The 20900-nt window shown below is 46.2% G+C and overlaps 9 non-coding genes across 9 annotated transcripts; all 9 read left to right on the top strand.

Annotated features, from left to right (window-relative positions):
* The first annotated feature begins 503 nt into the window (after positions 1-503).
* Positions 504-694, top strand: LOC130333447 (U2 spliceosomal RNA). The gene has a single exon (XR_008875627.1). It is a non-coding gene; the product is annotated as a U2 spliceosomal RNA (small nuclear RNA).
* A 2087-nt stretch (positions 695-2781) lies between these two features.
* Positions 2782-2972, top strand: LOC130333389 (U2 spliceosomal RNA). Its single transcript, XR_008875594.1, has one exon. It is a non-coding gene; the product is annotated as a U2 spliceosomal RNA (small nuclear RNA).
* Positions 2973-5065: 2093 nt separating this feature from the next.
* LOC130333446 (U2 spliceosomal RNA) lies at positions 5066-5256 on the top strand. Its single transcript, XR_008875626.1, has one exon. It is a non-coding gene; the product is annotated as a U2 spliceosomal RNA (small nuclear RNA).
* Positions 5257-7357: 2101 nt separating this feature from the next.
* LOC130333444 (U2 spliceosomal RNA) lies at positions 7358-7548 on the top strand. Its single transcript, XR_008875624.1, has one exon. It is a non-coding gene; the product is annotated as a U2 spliceosomal RNA (small nuclear RNA).
* Positions 7549-9630: 2082 nt separating this feature from the next.
* On the top strand, positions 9631-9821 carry LOC130333443 (U2 spliceosomal RNA). Its single transcript, XR_008875623.1, has one exon. It is a non-coding gene; the product is annotated as a U2 spliceosomal RNA (small nuclear RNA).
* Positions 9822-11914: 2093 nt separating this feature from the next.
* LOC130333385 (U2 spliceosomal RNA) lies at positions 11915-12105 on the top strand. The gene has a single exon (XR_008875591.1). It is a non-coding gene; the product is annotated as a U2 spliceosomal RNA (small nuclear RNA).
* A 2089-nt stretch (positions 12106-14194) lies between these two features.
* Positions 14195-14385, top strand: LOC130333441 (U2 spliceosomal RNA). Its single transcript, XR_008875622.1, has one exon. It is a non-coding gene; the product is annotated as a U2 spliceosomal RNA (small nuclear RNA).
* A 2101-nt stretch (positions 14386-16486) lies between these two features.
* Positions 16487-16679, top strand: LOC130333391 (U2 spliceosomal RNA). Its single transcript, XR_008875596.1, has one exon. It is a non-coding gene; the product is annotated as a U2 spliceosomal RNA (small nuclear RNA).
* A 2106-nt stretch (positions 16680-18785) lies between these two features.
* LOC130333383 (U2 spliceosomal RNA) lies at positions 18786-18977 on the top strand. The gene has a single exon (XR_008875589.1). It is a non-coding gene; the product is annotated as a U2 spliceosomal RNA (small nuclear RNA).
* Positions 18978-20900: the final 1923 nt, after the last annotated feature.

Raw genomic sequence — 20900 nt, 5'->3', positions numbered from 1 at the left:
TTATGAGGAGCATCAGCACTGCTCTGCCTGAGCAGAACCATCACCGCCATAGGTTGTCAAATAACCCGGATTTAACCCACACAGGTAAGTCCAATGGGGTGCAGGCATGTCCTCTATGCTTACAGCTTCCCGTGGGTGTTGGTTTGATACCGTTTGGGGACAGCCAAGGAGGCATCTGCAGGCAACAAAGGTAGGTGTGTGCTTGTGTGTGTGTTTCCTATGCAGATCCTAAGCCCAGTGTCACATGCAAGTAGGAGGAGTAAGAAGGGTTCCTGGCAAATCCGGGTTATGGATTGCATTTAAAAAGGCCCCGTGGGAGTGCAATGGGCCCCTGTCTTGCTGCTTAGCAATAATGGTATGGGTTTAGGTTCTGCTGTGTGTACTGGTGGTTGACTGCCCCCCAGCCCAGAGTGTGCATGGAAAATTGTCTGGCAGCCTCCCTGACAGCAAGCAGTGATAGTGCCCATGAAGGGGACCTTGTTGGGCCCGCCCCTTTCACGGTTATCGCTTCTCGGCCTTTTGGCTAAGATCAAGTGTAGTATCTGTTCTTATCAGTTTAATATCTGATACGTCCCCTATCTGGGGACCATATATTAAATGGATTTTTGAGAACGGGGGCCGATTTCGAAGCTTGCTTCCGTCGCCCTATGCATTGACCCGATATGGCAGTATCTTCGGGTACAGTGCACCACCCCCTTACAGGGTTAAAAAGAAAGATTCCTACTTTCATTGCTACCTGCTTGCTGGCTAGCCAGCTAGCCAGCCCTGTGGGCCTTGCTGCTGCTGCTGCAGCCAAAAAACAAAAGGTGGTGCTGCTGCTGCTTCTGCTTCTGCTTGTGTCTGGCCCCTGTTGGAGCGTCCAGGCACAGGACTTCTGCTGCTGCTGACTAAATGGCCTCCTTAATTGGATCATTTGAGTAGCCAGCACACCTGTGCAGGTAGGGCATGACATGATAGGCAGCTGCCTTGATAGCGGGTGGGTGCTGAATGTTCCTAATTGACAAAATAAGATTAATGCTTATGAAGAAATATAAAATCTCATCCCTTCCCCAATATCGCGCCACACCCCTACCCCTTAATTCCCTGGTTGAACGTGATGGACATATGTCTTTTTTCGACCGTACTAACTATGTAACTATGTAACATAACATGGGGGGGGGGGGGGGGGGGGTCTCCTGGCTGTTCACACAGGTGTGTCATTGCTGTACATTGACCATGCATTGCTTCTGTGGTATTGCAAAGGCAAAGACAAATGCTTCCAGCCATCCATTGCACTAATGGATTGGTCATCAGCTGGCTGTCTATGTCCCGCATCAATATAGACCAAAGTACAGAGGGTTAGGCTATGCTATTGTGCACCTACCTGATGCATCAGAAGGTGCGAGGCCCTTGCTAAATTCTGTGCACAGACTTTGAGATCTATGCTTTAGACTGTATCTAAACCTGCTCCAACATGGACTGACATTCTGGCCTACTTTCAGCCGATGCGACTTGTCTGTCGCTGAACAGTCGCTTTTTATGTATTCAGCACCTATGTATAATGTTGTAAAAATGCTCTAGAAGCTAAAGTCGCAGAAATGTCACACATATTTGGCCTGCAACTTTCTGTGCGACAAATTCAGACAGGAAAAATCAGTATAAATCCTTAGAAAATTATCCCCCAGTGTCTCCATCTGCTGGCGGTATTGAATAAGCATTGCTGCACTGATGGGGTATGCATTAGACGAAAAAAAAGAAGAAAAAGAAGAATAATACGCCCAGAAAAGAGGCGAAAAGGAGAAAAACGTAAAAAAACGTGAAAAAAAAGTAAGAGGAAGAGAAGGGAAAAAAAGGTGGAAATGGGTTTAAAAGTGATTTCGGCGGAGAAATATATATATATATATATATATATATATATATATATATATATGCGCACACACACACATAGATATAAACGTATTCTCCGTTGAGATATTGCAGCCGCTGCTGTGTCCAGGCCCAGGAGCCTTAGCACTGTGCTGTGATGTCACTCAATACCACTGACATCACTAGGTGTAAACAACATCTCTCCTTTGCTGTGTATGTGACTATGGAGCTGTTTGGTGATGTCGTCTATTACGGCCTTCATAGAAGCAACAGGAGATTGTTGCATCCATCTTGAACCCTCAGAACTACAGTGCTATGATGTCACTCACTTCCACAGGCCTTGCAGAGTGTAAACAACAACAACCCAGCTTTGTTGTGTATGTAACCAAAGGGATTTGTGATGTCACCTAGAACCTTCACAGCAGCGACAGCTTTATGAGGAGCATCAGCACTGCTCTGCCTGAGCAGAACCATCACCGCCATAGGTTGTCAAATAACCCGGATTTAACCCACACAGGTAAGTCCAATGGGGTGCAGGCATGTCCTCTATGCTTACAGCTTCCCGTGGGTGTTGGTTTGATACCGTTTGGGGACAGCCAAGGAGGCATCTGCAGGCAACAAAGGTAGGTGTGTGCTTGTGTGTGTGTTTCCTATGCAGATCCTAAGCCCAGTGTCACATGCAAGTAGGAGGAGTAAGAAGGGTTCCTGGCAAATCCGGGTTATGGATTGCATTTAAAAAGGCCCCGTGGGAGTGCAATGGGCCCCTGTCTTGCTGCTTAGCAATAATGGTATGGGTTTAGGTTCTGCTGTGTGTACTGGTGGTTGACTGCCCCCCAGCCCAGAGTGTGCATGGAAAATTGTCTGGCAGCCTCCCTGACAGCAAGCAGTGATAGTGCCCATGAAGGGGACCTTGTTGGGCCCGCCCCTTTCACGGTTATCGCTTCTCGGCCTTTTGGCTAAGATCAAGTGTAGTATCTGTTCTTATCAGTTTAATATCTGATACGTCCCCTATCTGGGGACCATATATTAAATGGATTTTTGAGAACGGGTGCCGATTTCGAAGCTTGCTTCCGTCGCCCTATGCATTGACCCGATATGGCAGTATCTTCGGGTACAGTGCACCACCCCCTTACAGGGTTAAAAAGAAAGATTCCTACTTTCATTGCTACCTGCTTGCTGGCTAGCCAGCTAGCCAGCCCTGTGGGCCTTGCTGCTGCTGCTGCAGCCAAAAAACAAAAGGTGGTGCTGCTGCTGCTTCTGCTGCTTCTGCTTCTGCTTGTGTCTGGCCCCTGTTGGAGCATCCAGGCACAGGACTTCTGCTGCTGCTGACTAAATGGCCTCCTTAATTGGATCATTTGAGTAGCCAGCACACCTGTGCAGGTAGGGCATGACATGATAGGCAGCTGCCTTGATAGCGGGTGGGTGCTGAATGTTCCTAATTGACAAAATAAGATTAATGCTTATGAAGAAATATAAAATCTCATCCCTTCCCCAATATCGCGCCACACCCCTACCCCTTAATTCCCTGGTTGAACGTGATGGACATATGTCTTTTTTCGACCGTACTAACTATGTAACTATGTAACATAACATGGGGGGGGGGGTCTCCTGGCTGTTCACACAGGTGTGTCATTGCTGTACATTGACCATGCATTGCTTCTGTGGTATTGCAAAGGCAAAGACAAATGCTTCCAGCCATCCATTGCACTAATGGATTGGTCATTAGCTGGCTGTCTATGTCCCGCATCAATATAGACCAAAGTACAGAGGGTTAGGCTATGCTATTGTGCACCTACCTGATGCATCAGAAGGTGCGAGGCCCTTGCTAAATTCTGTGCACAGACTTTGAGATCTATGCTTTAGACTGTATCTAAACCTGCTCCAACATGGACTGACATTCTGGCCTACTTTCAGCCGATGCGACTTGTCTGTCGCTGAACAGTCGCTTTTTATGTATTCAGCACCTATGTATAATGTTGTAAAAATGCTCTAGAAGCTAAAGTCGCAGAAATGTCACACATATTTGGCCTGCAACTTTCTGTGCGACAAATTCAGACAGGAAAAATCAGTATAAATCCTTAGAAAATTATCCCCCAGTGTCTCCATCTGCTGGCGGTATTGAATAAGCATTGCTGCACTGATGGGGTATGCATTAGACGAAAAAAAAGAAGAAAAAGAAGAATAATACGCCCAGAAAAGAGGCGAAAAGGAGAAAAACGTAAAAAAACGTGAAAAAAAAGTAAGAGGAAGAGAAGGGAAAAAAAGGTGGAAATGGGTTTAAAAGTGATTTCGGCGGAGAAATATATATATATATATATATATATATATATATATATATATATATATATGCGCACACACACACATAGATATAAACGTATTCTCCGTTGAGATATTGCAGCCGCTGCTGTGTCCAGGCCCAGGAGCCTTAGCACTGTGCTGTGATGTCACTCAATACCACTGACATCACTAGGTGTAAACAACATCTCTCCTTTGCTGTGTATGTGACTATGGAGCTGTTTGGTGATGTCGTCTATTACGGCCTTCATAGAAGCAACAGGAGATTGTTGCATCCATCTTGAACCCTCAGAACTACAGTGCTATGATGTCACTCACTTCCACAGGCCTTGCAGAGTGTAAACAACAACAACCCAGCTTTGTTGTGTATGTAACCAAAGGGATTTGTGATGTCACCTAGAACCTTCACAGCAGCGACAGCTTTATGAGGAGCATCAGCACTGCTCTGCCTGAGCAGAACCATCACCGCCATAGGTTGTCAAATAACCCGGATTTAACCCACACAGGTAAGTCCAATGGGGTGCAGGCATGTCCTCTATGCTTACAGCTTCCCGTGGGTGTTGGTTTGATACCGTTTGGGGACAGCCAAGGAGGCATCTGCAGGCAACAAAGGTAGGTGTGTGCTTGTGTGTGTGTTTCCTATGCAGATCCTAAGCCCAGTGTCACATGCAAGTAGGAGGAGTAAGAAGGGTTCCTGGCAAATCCGGGTTATGGATTGCATTTAAAAAGGCCCCGTGGGAGTGCAATGGGCCCCTGTCTTGCTGCTTAGCAATAATGGTATGGGTTTAGGTTCTGCTGTGTGTACTGGTGGTTGACTGCCCCCCAGCCCAGAGTGTGCATGGAAAATTGTCTGGCAGCCTCCCTGACAGCAAGCAGTGATAGTGCCCATGAAGGGGACCTTGTTGGGCCCGCCCCTTTCACGGTTATCGCTTCTCGGCCTTTTGGCTAAGATCAAGTGTAGTATCTGTTCTTATCAGTTTAATATCTGATACGTCCCCTATCTGGGGACCATATATTAAATGGATTTTTGAGAACGGGGGCCGATTTCGAAGCTTGCTTCCGTCGCCCTATGCATTGACCCGATATGGCAGTATCTTCGGGTACAGTGCACCACCCCCTTACAGGGTTAAAAAGAAAGATTCCTACTTTCATTGCTACCTGCTTGCTGGCTAGCCAGCTAGCCAGCCCTGTGGGCCTTGCTGCTGCTGCTGCAGCCAAAAAACAAAAGGTGGTGCTGCTGCTGCTTCTGCTTCTGCTTGTGTCTGGCCCCTGTTGGAGCGTCCAGGCACAGGACTTCTGCTGCTGCTGACTAAATGGCCTCCTTAATTGGATCATTTGAGTAGCCAGCACACCTGTGCAGGTAGGGCATGACATGATAGGCAGCTGCCTTGATAGCGGGTGGGTGCTGAATGTTCCTAATTGACAAAATAAGATTAATGCTTATGAAGAAATATAAAATCTCATCCCTTCCCCAATATCGCGCCACACCCCTACCCCTTAATTCCCTGGTTGAACGTGATGGACATATGTCTTTTTTCGACCGTACTAACTATGTAACTATGTAACATAACATGGGGGGGGGGGGGTCTCCTGGCTGTTCACACAGGTGTGTCATTGCTGTACATTGACCATGCATTGCTTCTGTGGTATTGCAAAGGCAAAGACAAATGCTTCCAGCCATCCATTGCACTAATGGATTGGTCATCAGCTGGCTGTCTATGTCCCGCATCAATATAGACCAAAGTACAGAGGGTTAGGCTATGCTATTGTGCACCTACCTGATGCATCAGAAGGTGCGAGGCCCTTGCTAAATTCTGTGCACAGACTTTGAGATCTATGCTTTAGACTGTATCTAAACCTGCTCCAACATGGACTGACATTCTGGCCTACTTTCAGCCGATGCGACTTGTCTGTCGCTGAACAGTCGCTTTTTATGTATTCATCACCTATGTATAATGTTGTAAAAATGCTCTAGAAGCTAAAGTCGCAGAAATGTCACACATATTTGGCCTGCAACTTTCTGTGCGACAAATTCAGACAGGAAAAATCAGTATAAATCCTTAGAAAATTATCCCCCAGTGTCTCCATCTGCTGGCGGTATTGAATAAGCATTGCTGCACTGATGGGGTATGCATTAGACGAAAAAAAAGAAGAAAAAGAAGAATAATACGCCCAGAAAAGAGGCGAAAAGGAGAAAAACGTAAAAAATCGTGAAAAAAAAGTAAGAGGAAGAGAAGGGAAAAAAAGGTGGAAATGGGTTTAAAAGTGATTTCGGCGGAGAAATATATATATATATATATATATATATATATATATATATATATATATATATATATATATATATGCGCACACACACACATAGATATAAACGTATTCTCCGTTGAGATATTGCAGCCGCTGCTGTGTCCAGGCCCAGGAGCCTTAGCACTGTGCTGTGATGTCACTCAATACCACTGACATCACTAGGTGTAAACAACATCTCTCCTTTGCTGTGTATGTGACTATGGAGCTGTTTGGTGATGTCGTCTATTACGGCCTTCATAGAAGCAACAGGAGATTGTTGCATCCATCTTGAACCCTCAGAACTACAGTGCTATGATGTCACTCACTTCCACAGGCCTTGCAGAGTGTAAACAACAACAACCCAGCTTTGTTGTGTATGTAACCAAAGGGATTTGTGATGTCACCTAGAACCTTCACAGCAGCGACAGCTTTATGAGGAGCATCAGCACTGCTCTGCCTGAGCAGAACCATCACCGCCATAGGTTGTCAAATAACCCGGATTTAACCCACACAGGTAAGTCCAATGGGGTGCAGGCATGTCCTCTATGCTTACAGCTTCCCGTGGGTGTTGGTTTGATACCGTTTTGGGGACAGCCAAGGAGGCATCTGCAGGCAACAAAGGTAGGTGTGTGCTTGTGTGTGTGTTTCCTATGCAGATCCTAAGCCCAGTGTCACATGCAAGTAGGAGGAGTAAGAAGGGTTCCTGGCAAATCCGGGTTATGGATTGCATTTAAAAAGGCCCCGTGGGAGTGCAATGGGCCCCTGTCTTGCTGCTTAGCAATAATGGTATGGGTTTAGGTTCTGCTGTGTGTACTGGTGGTTGACTGCCCCCCAGCCCAGAGTGTGCATGGAAAATTGTCTGGCAGCCTCCCTGACAGCAAGCAGTGATAGTGCCCATGAAGGGGACCTTGTTGGGCCCGCCCCTTTCACGGTTATCGCTTCTCGGCCTTTTGGCTAAGATCAAGTGTAGTATCTGTTCTTATCAGTTTAATATCTGATACGTCCCCTATCTGGGGACCATATATTAAATGGATTTTTGAGAACGGGGGCCGATTTCGAAGCTTGCTTCCGTCGCCCTATGCATTGACCCGATATGGCAGTATCTTCGGGTACAGTGCACCACCCCCTTACAGGGTTAAAAAGAAAGATTCCTACTTTCATTGCTACCTGCTTGCTGGCTAGCCAGCTAGCCAGCCCTGTGGGCCTTGCTGCTGCTGCAGCCAAAAAACAAAAGGTGGTGCTGCTGCTGCTTCTGCTGCTTCTGCTTCTGCTTGTGTCTGGCCCCTGTTGGAGCGTCCAGGCACAGGACTTCTGCTGCTGCTGACTAAATGGCCTCCTTAATTGGATCATTTGAGTAGCCAGCACACCTGTGCAGGTAGGGCATGACATGATAGGCAGCTGCCTTGATAGCGGGTGGGTGCTGAATGTTCCTAATTGACAAAATAAGATTAATGCTTATGAAGAAATATAAAATCTCATCCCTTCCCCAATATCGCGCCACACCCCTACCCCTTAATTCCCTGGTTGAACGTGATGGACATATGTCTTTTTTCGACCGTACTAACTACTGTAACTATGTAACATAACATGGGGGGGGGGGGGGTCTCCTGGCTGTTCACACAGGTGTGTCATTGCTGTACATTGACCATGCATTGCTTCTGTGGTATTGCAAAGGCAAAGACAAATGCTTCCAGCCATCCATTGCACTAATGGATTGGTCATCAGCTGGCTGTCTATGTCCCGCATCAATATAGACCAAAGTACAGAGGGTTAGGCTATGCTATTGTGCACCTACCTGATGCATCAGAAGGTGCGAGGCCCTTGCTAAATTCTGTGCACAGACTTTGAGATCTATGCTTTAGACTGTATCTAAACCTGCTCCAACATGGACTGACATTCTGGCCTACTTTCAGCCGATGCGACTTGTCTGTCGCTGAACAGTCGCTTTTTATGTATTCAGCACCTATGTATAATGTTGTAAAAATGCTCTAGAAGCTAAAGTCGCAGAAATGTCACACATATTTGGCCTGCAACTTTCTGTGCGACAAATTCAGACAGGAAAAATCAGTATAAATCCTTAGAAAATTATCCCCCAGTGTCTCCATCTGCTGGCGGTATTGAATAAGCATTGCTGCACTGATGGGGTATGCATTAGACGAAAAAAAAGAAGAAAAAGAAGAATAATACGCCCAGAAAAGAGGCGAAAAGGAGAAAAACGTAAAAAAACGTGAAAAAAAAGTAAGAGGAAGAGAAGGGAAAAAAAGGTGGAAATGGGTTTAAAAGTGATTTCGGCGGAGAAATATATATATATACTATATATATATATATATATATATATGCGCACACACACACATAGATATAAACGTATTCTCCGTTGAGATATTGCAGCCGCTGCTGTGTCCAGGCCCAGGAGCCTTAGCACTGTGCTGTGATGTCACTCAATACCACTGACATCACTAGGTGTAAACAACATCTCTCCTTTGCTGTGTATGTGACTATGGAGCTGTTTGGTGATGTCGTCTATTACGGCCTTCATAGAAGCAACAGGAGATTGTTGCATCCATCTTGAACCCTCAGAACTACAGTGCTATGATGTCACTCACTTCCACAGGCCTTGCAGAGTGTAAACAACAACAACCCAGCTTTGTTGTGTATGTACCCAAAGGGATTTGTGATGTCACCTAGAACCTTCACAGCAGCGACAGCTTTATGAGGAGCATCAGCACTGCTCTGCCTGAGCAGAACATCACCGCCATAGGTGTCAAATAACCCGGATTTAAACCCACACAGGTAAGTCCAATGGGGTGCAGGCATGTCCTCTATGCTTACAGCTTCCCGTGGGTGTTGGTTTGATACCGTTTGGGGACAGCCAAGGAGGCATCTGCAGGCAACAAAGGTAGGTGTGTGCTTGTGTGTGTGTTTCCTATGCAGATCCTAAGCCCAGTGTCACATGCAAGTAGGAGGAGTAAGAAGGGTTCCTGACAAATCCGGGTTATGGATTGCATTTAAAAAGGCCCCGTGGGAGTGCAATGGGCCCCTGTCTTGCTGCTTAGCAATAATGGTATGGGTTTAGGTTCTGCTGTGTGTACTGGTGGTTGACTGCCCCCCAGCCCAGAGTGTGCATGGAAAATTGTCTGCAGCCTCCCTGACAGCAAGCAGTGATAGTGCCCATGAAGGGGACCTTGTTGGGCCCGCCCTTTCACGGTTATCGCTTCTCGGCCTTTTGGCTAAGATCAAGTGTAGTATCTGTTCTTATCAGTTTAATATCTGATACGTCCCCTATCTGGGGACCATATATTAAATGGATTTTTGAGAACGGGGGCCGATTTCGAAGCTTGCTTCCGTCGCCCTATGCATTGACCCGATATGGCAGTATCTTCGGGTACAGTGCACCACCCCCTTACAGGGTTAAAAAGAAAGATTCCTACTTTCATTGCTACCTGCTTGCTGGCTAGCCAGCTAGCCAGCCCTGTGGGCCTTGCTGCTGCTGCTGCAGCCAAAAAACAAAAGGTGGTGCTGCTGCTGCTTCTGCTGCTTCTGCTTCTGCTTGTGTCTGGCCCCTGTTGGAGCGTCCAGGCACAGGACTTCTGCTGCTGCTGACTAAATGGCCTCCTTAATTGGATCATTTGAGTAGCCAGCACACCTGTGCAGGTAGGGCATGACATGATAGGCAGCTGCCTTGATAGCGGGTGGGTGCTGAATGTTCCTAATTGACAAAATAAGATTAATGCTTATGAAGAAATATAAAATCTCATCCCTTCCCCAATATCGCGCCACACCCCTACCCCTTAATTCCCTGGTTGAACGTGATGGACATATGTCTTTTTCGACCGTACTAACTATGTAACTATGTAACATAACATGGGGGGGGGGGGGGTCTCCTGGCTGTTCACACAGGTGTGTCATTGCTGTACATTGACCATGCATTGCTTCTGTGGTATTGCAAAGGCAAAGACAAATGCTTCCAGCCATCCATTGCACTAATGGATTGGTCATCAGCTGGCTGTCTATGTCCCGCATCAATATAGACCAAAGTACAGAGGGTTAGGCTATGCTATTGTGCACCTACCTGATGCATCAGAAGGTGCGAGGCCCTTGCTAAATTCTGTGCACAGACTTTGAGATCTATGCTTTAGACTGTATCTAAACCTGCTCCAACATGGACTGACATTCTGGCCTACTTTCAGCCGATGCGACTTGTCTGTCGCTGAACAGTCGCTTTTTATGTATTCATCACCTATGTATAATGTTGTAAAAATGCTCTAGAAGCTAAAGTCGCAGAAATGTCACACATATTTGGCCTGCAACTTTCTGTGCGACAAATTCAGACAGGAAAAATCAGTATAAATCCTTAGAAAATTATCCCCCAGTGTCTCCATCTGCTGGCGGTATTGAATAAGCATTGCTGCACTGATGGGGTATGCATTAGACGAAAAAAAAGAAGAAAAAGAAGAATAATACGCCCAGAAAAGAGGCGAAAAGGAGAAAAACGTAAAAAATCGTGAAAAAAAAGTAAGAGGAAGAGAAGGGAAAAAAAGGTGGAAATGGGTTTAAAAGTGATTTCGGCGGAGAAATATATATATATATATATATATATATATATATATATATATATATATGCGCACACACACACATAGATATAAACGTATTCTCCGTTGAGATATTGCAGCCGCTGTGTCAAGGCCCAGGAGCCTTAGCACTGTGCTGTGATGTCACTCAATACCACTGACATCACTAGGTGTAAACAACATCTCTCCTTTGCTGTGTATGTGACTATGGAGCTGTTTTGGTGATGTCGTCTATTATGGCCTTCATAGAAGCAACAGGAGATTGTTGCATCCATCTTGAACCCTCAGAACTACAGTGCTATGATGTCACTCACTTCCACAGGCCTTGCAGAGTGTAAACAACAACAACCCAGCTTTGTTGTGTATGTAACCAAAGGGATTTGGTGATTGTCACCTAGAACCTTCACAGCAGCGACAGCTTTATGAGGAGCATCAGCACTGCTCTGCCTGAGCAGAACCATCACCGCCATAGGTTGTCAAATAACCCGGATTTAACCCACACAGGTAAGTCCAATGGGGTGCAGGCATGTCCTCTATGCTTACAGCTTCCCGTGGGTGTTGGTTTGATACCGTTTGGGGACAGCCAAGGAGGCATCTGCAGGCAACAAAGGTAGGTGTGTGCTTGTGTGTGTGTTTCCTATGCAGATCCTAAGCCCAGTGTCACATGCAAGTAGGAGGAGTAAGAAGGGTTCCTGGCAAATCCGGGTTATGGATTGCATTTAAAAAGGCCCCGTGGGAGTGCAATGGGCCCCTGTCTTGCTGCTTAGCAATAATGGTATGGGTTTAGGTTCTGCTGTGTGTACTGGTGGTTGACTGCCCCCCAGCCCAGAGTGTGCATGGAAAATTGTCTGGCAGCCTCCCTGACAGCAAGCAGTGATAGTGCCCATGAAGGGGACCTTGTTGGGCCCGCCCCTTTCACGGTTATCGCTTCTCGGCCTTTTGGCTAAGATCAAGTGTAGTATCTGTTCTTATCAGTTTAATATCTGATACGTCCCCTATCTGGGGACCATATATTAAATGGATTTTTGAGAACGGGGGCCGATTTCGAAGCTTGCTTCCGTCGCCCTATGCATTGACCCGATATGGCAGTATCTTTGGGTACAGTGCACCACCCCCTTACAGGGTTAAAAAGAAAGATTCCTACTTTCATTGCTACCTGCTTGCTGGCTAGCCAGCTAGCCAGCCCTGTGGGCCTTGCTGCTGCTGCAGCCAAAAAACAAAAGGTGGTGCTGCTGCTGCTTCTGCTGCTTCTGCTTCTGCTTGTGTCTGGCCCCTGTTGGAGCGTCCAGGCACAGGACTTCTGCTGCTGCTGACTAAATGGCCTCCTTAATTGGATCATTTGAGTAGCCAGCACACCTGTGCAGGTAGGGCATGACATGATAGGCAGCTGCCTTGATAGCGGGTGGGTGCTGAATGTTCCTAATTGACAAAATAAGATTAATGCTTATGAAGAAATATAAAATCTCATCCCTTCCCCAATATCGCGCCACACCCCTACCCCTTAATTCCCTGGTTGAACGTGATGGACATATGTCTTTTTTCGACCGTACTAACTATGTAACTATGTAACATAACATGGGGGGGGGGGGGGGGGGTCTCCTGGCTGTTCACACAGGTGTGTCATTGCTGTACATTGACCATGCATTGCTTCTGTGGTATTGCAAAGGCAAAGACAAATGCTTCCAGCCATCCATTGCACTAATGGATTGGTCATCAGCTGGCTGTCTATGTCCCGCATCAATATAGACCAAAGTACAGAGGGTTAGGCTATGCTATTGTGCACCTACCTGATGCATCAGAAGGTGCGAGGCCCTTGCTAAATTCTGTGCACAGACTTTGAGATCTATGCTTTAGACTGTATCTAAACCTGCTCCAACATGGACTGACATTCTGGCCTACTTTCAGCCGATGCGACTTGTCTGTCGCTGAACAGTCGCTTTTTATGTATTCAGCACCTATGTATAATGTTGTAAAAATGCTCTAGAAGCTAAAGTCGCAGAAATGTCACACATATTTGGCCTGCAACTTTCTGTGCGACAAATTCAGACAGGAAAAATCAGTATAAATCCTTAGAAAATTATCCCCCAGTGTCTCCATCTGCTGGCGGTATTGAATAAGCATTGCTGCACTGATGGGGTATGCATTAGACGAAAAAAAAGAAGAAAAAGAAGAATAATACGCCCAGAAAAGAGGCGAAAAGGAGAAAAACGTAAAAAAACGTGAAAAAAAAGTAAGAGGAAGAGAAGGGAAAAAAAGGTGGAAATGGGTTTAAAAGTGATTTCGGCGGAGAAATATATATATATATATATATATATATATATATATATATATGCGCACACACACACATAGATATAAACGTATTCTCCGTTGAGATATTGCAGCCGCTGCTGTGTCCAGGCCCAGGAGCCTTAGCACTGTGCTGTGATGTCACTCAATACCACTGACATCACTAGGTGTAAACAACATCTCTCCTTTGCTGTGTATGTGACTATGGAGCTGTTTGGTGATGTCGTCTATTACGGCCTTCATAGAAGCAACAGGAGATTGTTGCATCCATCTTGAACCCTCAGAACTACAGTGCTATGATGTCACTCACTTCCACAGGCCTTGCAGAGTGTAAACAACAACAACCCAGCTTTGTTGTGTATGTAACCAAAGGGATTTGTGATGTCACCTAGAACCTTCACAGCAGCGACAGCTTTATGAGGAGCATCAGCACTGCTCTGCCTGAGCAGAACCATCACCGCCATAGGTTGTCAAATAACCCGGATTTAACCCACACAGGTAAGTCCAATGGGGTGCAGGCATGTCCTCTATGCTTACAGCTTCCCGTGGGTGTTGGTTTGATACCGTTTGGGGACAGCCAAGGAGGCATCTGCAGGCAACAAAGGTAGGTGTGTGCTTGTGTGTGTGTTTCCTATGCAGATCCTAAGCCCAGTGTCACATGCAAGTAGGAGGAGTAAGAAGGGTTCCTGACAAATCCGGGTTATGGATTGCATTTAAAAAGGCCCCGTGGGAGTGCAATGGGCCCCTGTCTTGCTGCTTAGCAATAATGGTATGGGTTTAGGTTCTGCTGTGTGTACTGGTGGTTGACTGCCCCCCAGCCCAGAGTGTGCATGGAAAATTGTCTGGCAGCCTCCCTGACAGCAAGCAGTGATAGTGCCCATGAAGGGGACCTTGTTGGGCCCGCCCCTTTCACGGTTATCGCTTCTCGGCCTTTTGGCTAAGATCAAGTGTAGTATCTGTTCTTATCAGTTTAATATCTGATACGTCCCCTATCTGGGGACCATATATTAAATGGATTTTTGAGAACGGGGGCCGATTTCGAAGCTTGCTTCCGTCGCCCTATGCATTGACCCGATATGGCAGTATCTTCGGGTACAGTGCACCACCCCCTTACAGGGTTAAAAAGAAAGATTCCTACTTTCATTGCTACCTGCTTGCTGGCTAGCCAGCTAGCCAGCCCTGTGGGCCTTGCTGCTGCTGCTGCAGCCAAAAAACAAAAGGTGGTGCTGCTGCTGCTTCTGCTGCTTCTGCTTCTGCTTGTGTCTGGCCCCTGTTGGAGCGTCCAGGCACAGGACTTCTGCTGCTGCTGACTAAATGGCCTCCTTAATTGGATCATTTGAGTAGCCAGCACACCTGTGCAGGTAGGGCATGACATGATAGGCAGCTGCCTTGATAGCGGGTGGGTGCTGAATGTTCCTAATTGACAAAATAAGATTAATGCTTATGAAGAAATATAAAATCTCATCCCTTCCCCAATATCGCGCCACACCCCTACCCCTTAATTCCCTGGTTGAACGTGATGGACATATGTCTTTTTTCGACCGTACTAACTATGTAACTATGTAACATAACATGGGGGGGGGGGGGGGGGGTCTCCTGGCTGTTCACACAGGTGTGTCATTGCTGTACATTGACCATGCATTGCTTCTGTGGTATTGCAAAGGCAAAGACAAATGCTTCCAGCCATCCATTGCACTAATGGATTGGTCATCAGCTGGCTGTCTATGTCCCGCATCAATATAGACCAAAGTACAGAGGGTTAGGCTATGCTATTGTGCACCTACCTGATGCATCAGAAGGTGCGAGGCCCTTGCTAAATTCTGTGCACAGACTTTGAGATCTATGCTTTAGACTGTATCTAAACCTGCTCCAACATGGACTGACATTCTGGCCTACTTTCAGCCGATGCGACTTGTCTGTCGCTGAACAGTCGCTTTTTATGTATTCAGCACCTATGTATAATGTTGTAAAAATGCTCTAGAAGCTAAAGTCGCAGAAATGTCACACATATTTGGCCTGCAACTTTCTGTGCGACAAATTCAGACAGGAAAAATCAGTATAAATCCTTAGAAAATTATCCCCCAGTGTCTCCATCTGCTGGCGGTATTGAATAAGCATTGCTGCACTGATGGGGTATGCATTAGACGAAAAAAAAGAAGAAAAAGAAGAATAATACGCCCAGAAAAGAGGCGAAAAGGAGAAAAACGTAAAAAAACGTGAAAAAAAAGTAAGAGGAAGAGAAGGGAAAAAAAGGTGGAAATGGGTTTAAAAGTGATTTCGGCGGAGAAATATATATATATATATATATATATATATATATATATATATATATATGCGCACACACACACATAGATATAAACGTATTCTCCGTTGAGATATTGCAGCCGCTGCTGTGTCCAGGCCCAGGAGCCTTAGCACTGTGCTGTGATGTCACTCAATACCACTGACATCACTAGGTGTAAACAACATCTCTCCTTTGCTGTGTATGTGACTATGGAGCTGTTTGGTGATGTCGTCTATTACGGCCTTCATAGAAGCAACAGGAGATTGTTGCATCCATCTTGAACCCTCAGAACTACAGTGCTATGATGTCACTCACTTCCACAGGCCTTGCAGAGTGTAAACAACAACAACCCAGCTTTGTTGTGTATGTAACCAAAGGGATTTGTGATGTCACCTAGAACCTTCACAGCAGCGACAGCTTTATGAGGAGCATCAGCACTGCTCTGCCTGAGCAGAACCATCACCGCCATAGGTTGTCAAATAACCCGGATTTAACCCACAACAGGTAAGTCCAATGGGGTGCAGGCATGTCCTCTATGCTTACAGCTTCCCGTGGGTGTTGGTTTGATACCGTTTGGGGACAGCCAAGGAGGCATCTGCAGGCAACAAAGGTAGGTGTGTGCTTGTGTGTGTGTTTCCTATGCAGATCCTAAGCCCAGTGTCACATGCAAGTAGGAGGAGTAAGAAGGGTTCCTGGCAAATCCGGGTTATGGATGTGCATTTTAAAAAGGCCCCGTGGGAGTGCAATGGGCCCCTGTCTTGCTGCTTAGCAATAATGGTATGGGTTTAGGTTCTGCTGTGTGTACTGGTGGTTGACTGCCCCCCAGCCCAGAGTGTGCATGGAAAATTGTCTGGCAGCCTCCCTGACAGCAAGCAGTGATAGTGCCCATGAAGGGGACCTTGTTGGGCCCGCCCCTTTCACGGTTATCGCTTCTCGGCCTTTTGGCTAAGATCAAGTGTAGTATCTGTTCTTATCAGTTTAATATCTGATACGTCCCCCTATCTGGGGACCATATATTAAATGGATTTTTGAGAATCGGGGGCCGATTTCGAAGCTTGCTTCCGTCGCCCTATGCATTGACCCGATATGGCAGTATCTTCGGGTACAGTGCACCACCCCCTTACAGGGTTAAAAAGAAAGATTCCTACTTTCATTGCTACCTGCTTGCTGGCTAGCCAGCTAGCCAGCCCTGTGGGCCTTGCTGCTGCTGCTGCAGCCAAAAAACAAAAGGTGGTGCTGCTGCTGCTTCTGCTGCTTCTGCTTCTGCTTGTGTCTGGCCCCTGTTGGAGCGTCCAGGCACAGGACTTCTGCTGCTGCTGACTAAATGGCCTCCTTAATTGGATCATTTGAGTAGCCAGCACACCTGTGCAGGTAGGGCATGACATGATAGGCAGCTGCCTTGATAGCGGGGTGGGTGCTGAATGTTCCTAATTGACAAAATAAGATTAATGCTTATGAAGAAATATAAAATCTCATCCCTTCCCCAATATCGCGCCACACCCCTACCCCTTAATTCCCTGGTTGAACGTGATGGACATATGTCTTTTTTCGACCGTACTAACTATGTAACTATGTAACATAACATGGGGGGTGGGGGGGGGGGGTCTCCTGGCTGTTCACACAGGTGTGTCATTGCTGTACAATTGACCATTGCATTGCTTCTGTGGTATTGCAAAGGCAAAGACAAATGCTTCCAGCCATCCATTGCACTAATGGATTGGTCATCAGCTGGCTGTCTATGTCCCGCATCAATATAGACCAAAGTACAGAGGGTTAGGCTATGCTATTGTGCACCTATCCTGATGCATCAGAAGGTGCGAGGCCCTTGCTAAATTCTGTGCACAGACTTTGAGATCTATGCTTTAGACTGTATCTAAACCTGCTCCAACATGGACTGACATTCTGGCCTACTTTCAGCCGAATGCGACTTGTCTGTCGCTGAACAGTCGCTTTTTATGTATTCAGCACCTATGTATAATGTTGTAAAAATGCTCTAGAAGCTAAAGTCGCAGAAATGTCACACATATTTGGCCTGCAACTTTCTGTGCGACAAATTCAGACAGGAAAAATCAGTATAAATCCTTAGAAAATTATCCCCCAGTGTCTCCATCTGCTGGCGGTATTGAATAAGCATTGCTGCACTGATGGGGTATGCATTAGACGAAAAAAAAGAAGAAAAAGAAGAATAATACGCCAGAAAAGAGGCGAAAAGGAGAAAAAACGTAAAAAAACGTGAAAAAAAAAGTAAGAGGAAGAGAAGGGAAAAAAAGGTGGAAATGGGTTTAAAAGTGATTTCGGCGGAGAAATATATATATTATATTATATATATATATATATATATATATATATATGCGCACACACACACATAGATATAAACGTATTCTCCGTTGAGATATTGCAGCCGCTGCTGTGTCCAGGCCCAGGAGCCTTAGCACTGTGCTGTGATGTCACTCAATACCACTGACATCACTAGGTGTAAACAACATCTCTCCTTTGCTGTGTATGTGACTATGGAGCTGTTTGGTGATGTCGTCTATTACGGCCTTCATAGAAGCAACAGGAGATTGTTGCATCCATCTTGAACCCTCAGAACTACAGTGCTATGATGTCACTCACTTCCACAGGCCTTGCAGAGTGTAAACAACAACAACCCAGCTTTGTTGTGTATGTAACCAAAGGGATTTGTGATGTCACCTAGAACCTTCACAGCAGCGACAGCTTTATGAGGAGCATCAGCACTGCTCTGCCTGAGCAGAACCATCACCGCCATAGGTTGTCAAATAACCCGGATTTAACCCACACAGGTAAGTCCAATGGGGTGCAGGCATGTCCTCTATGCTTACAGCTTCCCGTGGGTGTTGGTTTGATACCGTTTGGGGACAAGCCAAGGAGGCATCTGCAGGCAACAAAGGTAGGTGTGTGCTTGTGTGTGTGTTTCCTATGCAGATCCTAAGCCCAGTGTCACATGCAAGTAGGAGGAGTAAGAAGGGTTCCTGGCAAATCCGGGTTATGGATTGCATTTAAAAAGGCCCCGTGGGAGTGCAATGGGCCCCTGTCTTGCTGCTTAGCAATAATGGTATGGGTTTAGGTTCTGCTGTGTGTACTGGTGGTTGACTGCCCCCCAGCCCAGAGTGTGCATGGAAAATTGTCTGGCAGCCTCCCTGACAGCAAGCAGTGATAGTGCCCATGAAGGGGACCTTGTTGGGCCCGCCCCTTTCACGGTTATCGCTTCTCGGCCTTTTGGCTAAGATCAAGTGTAGTATCTGTTCTTATCAGTTTAATATCTGATACGTCCCCTATCTGGGGACCATATATTAAATGGATTTTTGAGAACGGGGGGCCGATTTCGAAGCTTGCTTCCGTCGCCCTATGCATTGACCCGATATGGCAGTATCTTCGGGTACAGTGCACCACCCCCCTTACAGGGTTAAAAAGAAAGATTCCTACTTTCATTGCTACCTGCTTGCTGGCTAGCCAGCTAGCCAGCCCTGTGGGCCTTGCTGCTGCTGCTGCAGCCAAAAAACAAAAGGTGGCTGCTCTCTGCTGCTTCTGCTTCTGCTTGTGTCTGGCCCCTGTTGGAGCGTCCAGGCACAGGACTTCTGCTGCTGCTGACTAAATGGCCTCCTTAATTGGATCATTTGAGTAGCCAGCACACCTGTGCAGGTAGGGCATGACATGATAGGCAGCTGCCTTGATAGCGGGTGGGGTGCTGAATGTTCCTAATTGACAAAATAAGATTAATGCTTATGAAGAAATATAAAATCTCATCCCTTCCCCAATATCGCGCCCACACCCCTACCCCTTAATTCCTGGTTGAACGTGATGGACATATGTCTTTTTTCGACCGTACTAACTATGTAACTATGTAACATAACATTGGGGGGGGGGGGGGGGGGGGTCTCCTGGCTGTTCATCACAGGTGTGTCATTGCTGTACATTGGACCATGCATTGCTTCTGTGGTATTGCAAAGGCAAAGACAAATGCTTCCAGCCATCCATTGCACTAATGGATTGGTCATCAGCTGGCTGTCTATGTCCCGCATCAATATAGACCAAAGTACAGAGGGTTAGGCTATGCTATTGTGCACCTACCTGATGCATCAGAAGGTGCGAGGCCCTTGCTAATTCTGTGCACAGACTTTGAGATCTATGCTTTAGACTGTATCTAAACCTGCTCCAACATGGACTGACATTCTGGCCTACTTTCAGCCGATGCGACTTGTCTGTCGCTGAACAGTCGCTTTTTATGTATTCAGCACCTATGTATAATGTTGTAAAAATGCTCTAGAAGCTAAAGTCGCAGAAATGTCACACATATTTGGCCTGCAACTTTCTGTGCGACAAATTCAGACAGGAAAAATCAGTATAAATCCTTAGAAAATTATCCCCCAGTGTCTCCATCTGCTGGCGGTATTGAATAAGCATTGCTGCACTGATGGGGTATGCATTAGACGAAAAAAAGAAGAAAAAGAAGATAAGCATTGCTGCACTGATGGGGTATGCATTAGACGAAAAAAAAGAAGAAAAAGAAGAATAATACGCCCAGAAAAGAGGCGAAAAGGAGAAAAACGTAAAAAAACGTGAAAAAAAAGTAAGAGGAAGAGAAGGGAAAAAAAGGTGGAAATGGGTTTAAAAGTGATTTCGGCGGAGATATATATATATATATATATATATATATATATATATATATATATATGCGCACACACACACATAGATATAAACGTATTCTCCGTTGAGATATTGCAGCCGCTGCTGTGTCCAGGCCCAGGAGCCTTAGCACTGTGCTGTGATGTCACTCAATACCACTGACATCACTAGGTGTAAACAACATCTCTCCTTTGCTGTGTATGTGACTATGGAGCTGTTTGGTGATGTCGTCTATTACGGCCTTCATAGAAGCAACAGGAGATTGTTGCATCCATCTTGAACCCTCAGAACTACAGTGCTATGATGTCACTCACTTCCACAGGCCTTGCAGAGTGTAAACAACAACAACCCAGCTTTGTTGTGTATGTAACCAAAGGGATTTGTGATGTCACCTAGAACCTTCACAGCAGCGACAGCTTTATGAGGAGCATCAGCACTGCTCTGCCTGAGCAGAACCATCACCGCCATAGGTTGTCAAATAACCCGGATTTAACCCACACAGGTAAGTCCAATGGGGTGCAGGCATGTCCTCTATGCTTACAGCTTCCCGTGGGTGTTGGTTTGATACCGTTTGGGGACAGCCAAGGAGGCATCTGCAGGCAACAAAGGTAGGTGTGTGCTTGTGTGTGTGTTTCCTATGCAGATCCTAAGCCCAGTGTCACATGCAAGTAGGAGGAGTAAGAAGGGTTCCT

The sequence above is a fragment of the Hyla sarda genome, unplaced genomic scaffold, assembly GCF_029499605.1.
Source record: "Hyla sarda isolate aHylSar1 unplaced genomic scaffold, aHylSar1.hap1 scaffold_408, whole genome shotgun sequence".
Classification (NCBI taxonomy): Eukaryota; Metazoa; Chordata; class Amphibia; order Anura; family Hylidae; genus Hyla; species Hyla sarda.
This window is presented reverse-complemented; position numbering and strand designations above follow the sequence as displayed.